The 2,710-nt window shown below is 32.5% G+C and overlaps 1 long non-coding RNA gene across 1 annotated transcript; it reads left to right on the forward strand.

Annotated features, from left to right (window-relative positions):
• Nucleotides 1-427: 427 nt before the first annotated feature.
• LOC147509859 (uncharacterized) lies at nt 428-959 on the forward strand. Its single transcript, XR_015216661.1, has 3 exons — nt 428-500; nt 606-703; nt 870-959. It is a non-coding gene; the product is annotated as an uncharacterized LOC147509859 (long non-coding RNA).
• The last annotated feature ends 1,751 nt before the right edge of the window (nt 960-2,710 follow it).

Genomic DNA, 2,710 nt, shown 5'->3' on the forward strand with positions numbered 1-2,710 from the left:
ATATATGGATTCTGCTAAGTGTTTCATCTAATATGTAAGTTTTTAACTTTCTTGTAATCTCTTCATTTGTTTGTCAAGTATATTCTAATTTCGAAATTAATTTTGTTGGTGTTTTAATCGTTGAGTATGGGTGTTCAGACTAGATCATGATTTCCTTCGTTAGTAATCACATTGCTTTAATCATTTTTATGTTAGATGATGTCCAAAATAACAAGATGTTAACAGTAAATAGAGTGAGAGAATGTTATAATTATTGGATCCACCAATTGAGGATTAGGTAAATAGACCAGTTCAGTGAACAAGGTTTGGGTCGTTAGATAACAATCTATCTTTGCCTACCATTGCTAGCTTTGTGCTATAGAAGTTCAGCAAGTAGCTAGTAATGTTGGATGAGTTTTTACTTGAAATACTTATTCACATACAATAGGCAAATCAAAGACACGTCTAACCCAAATGATGAGAAATCTAATATAGTCGTTGACGGTGTTGATGTCAATAATGTAAATTTCTCAAACTCTATTTATTTTTATCACCCTTTATTTTTTGTTACTAATAATATATATATATATATATATATATATATTATTTTGTGTTTTTGTTATTAGATTAAGTTGGTTGGGATGGTTTCTGATAGAGTTGAAAGGGCTACAGATGTTTCTTTCTCTATTGATGATGGCACTGGGCGTCTCGTTTGCCACAGATGGTGAGTTTTCCTTAAGTAGATATAAGTCATGCCTTTAGTCAACAAACCATCCCATTGTAAGAAATGAAAGCAAGAATTGTTTATATTATATATATATATATATATATATATATATATATATATATATATATATATATATATATATTTTTTTTTTTTTTGTATTTAGGTTGAATGAGATCATTGATTCGAAGGAAATGGAACAAATACAGTAAGTGGGTTCCTTATCAGTTTACTTTTAGAGTAATAATTTAATTACTTAATAGCCTTTTCTTTTGTTTGTATGTTGATCTTTAGAGATTGAATTTACGTTAGAGTTCATGGAGCATTTAAAGTATTTCAAGGTAAAATCCAGTTGAACACATTTTCCATCAGGTATGCAATTCATGAACTTATTAAGCTCTTTGAATGCAAATATTCACTTGGTAAGTATTCGTTCTCGAGTTTGTAAAATGGACTTGAGGCAAGTGTTCTTGGCCTATCATTTTACAGTTTCACTATGATAAGAGCCCAAAACTGTAGTTTTTAACCATGTAACAGTCATACTTTTAGACCAATTATGTGAGTAATAATTAAGAGTTAACACCGACACGTGTTTTATGCATTTCGTGGTTTCAAAGTCCATTATGTGCAGAAATGTGCCACTTTAGCGAGATAAAGGAGCAAAGGTCGGTTACTAAGGAGTTCCATGATTAAAGGCCAAAATTCAAGAAGACAAAGCCTTTCTAAAGCCCGGTCAAAAGTTGAAAAGTCGACGCGGGCAGAAATAGTACACAAGTCAGCAGAACTTCCGAATGCCGTATCTTTGGACTCAGACCTTGGAATGGGTCCTACCTTATGTCAAAACGACCGGCTCGGAAAGAGCTTTCCAATGGTCTAAGCTTTGATCCAATCAGAGGAGCAGAAGTGGACGAAAAGTCTGTTGAAGCCAACTGCAGCTGAAGAGGCCTTTTTTGAATCGAAGAGATTGGGTTTTGGGCCTGATTCTCTGGCCCAAAACATGGCTCCAAGCCCATACACGATTTTTGGATCTAAAAGTATAAAAACCAAAGCTTAACTCTTTGTTAATGGTAGCTAATTAGACCTAAAAATATATATAATTCTAGATCTAGTTTTCAGTAGAGTAATTAAGTGTAAGTTCCAATTTCAATTCTTGTTTTAGATTAAGTCTTGAATCATTGTTCTTGATTGATTAGATAAATAAAATAGTTATTTTTATCAATTTCGATTTTTGTCAGTTCAATTTATAGATCTAATTTTAATTCTTGTTGATTATCATTTCGTAGTTTAAGTAGATTGAAACATTGTTAGTTAAATTAGTTAAGTTAGAATTTTAATATGATGTGTAGTTATAATTCAATGGGAAATGATGGGTTGATGACTCAAGGCTAAAACCTCCATTAGAGGGGTTGATGAAGCTTTGATGAAAACTTAGTGGTATAGTGTAGAAGCATTGTAGAATCTATTCCACTCTAGAAGGTCGTGATTCGCCATGAGAATGGGTGGACGACCTCACATGCTAGTTAGTATTTGGTGGAAATGCCATGGACACTAGGGATTAGAACTTGAAATTCTTGCTGTAAGAACGTGAGAATCGAGATACAAGAATCTATGGTAGGTTATTAAGTTGGATTCGAGGTGGATTCAATTCCCCTCTAATCCTTTATCTAGATTCAAAAACAATCATATTTCCATAGCATTCGTAGGTTAAATACAAAATAATCAATTTCATATTGTATCGTAGTATAACACCCTTCGTAAAGCTCTCATTAGACTTAAGACCGATTAATTAGACTAGAAAACATTCCATGCTAGAGAACTAGGAGTGGAACGAATTTGTTACTCCACTCTATTTCGATAGAATTGAGAGTAGAAACTTTGATAAATATAGACACGTAAATAGTTTTAGTTTACTTACGTTTTGAGGTCATCGTTCATTTCGTAGGTAAACTAGTCAAATATCATTTATCACACTACATCCATACACTAGTCATTCCTTGATTGTTTAAT

The sequence above is a fragment of the Coptis chinensis genome, chromosome 3 (assembly GCF_015680905.1).
Source record: "Coptis chinensis isolate HL-2020 chromosome 3, ASM1568090v1, whole genome shotgun sequence".
NCBI classification, from domain to species: domain Eukaryota; kingdom Viridiplantae; phylum Streptophyta; class Magnoliopsida; order Ranunculales; family Ranunculaceae; genus Coptis; species Coptis chinensis.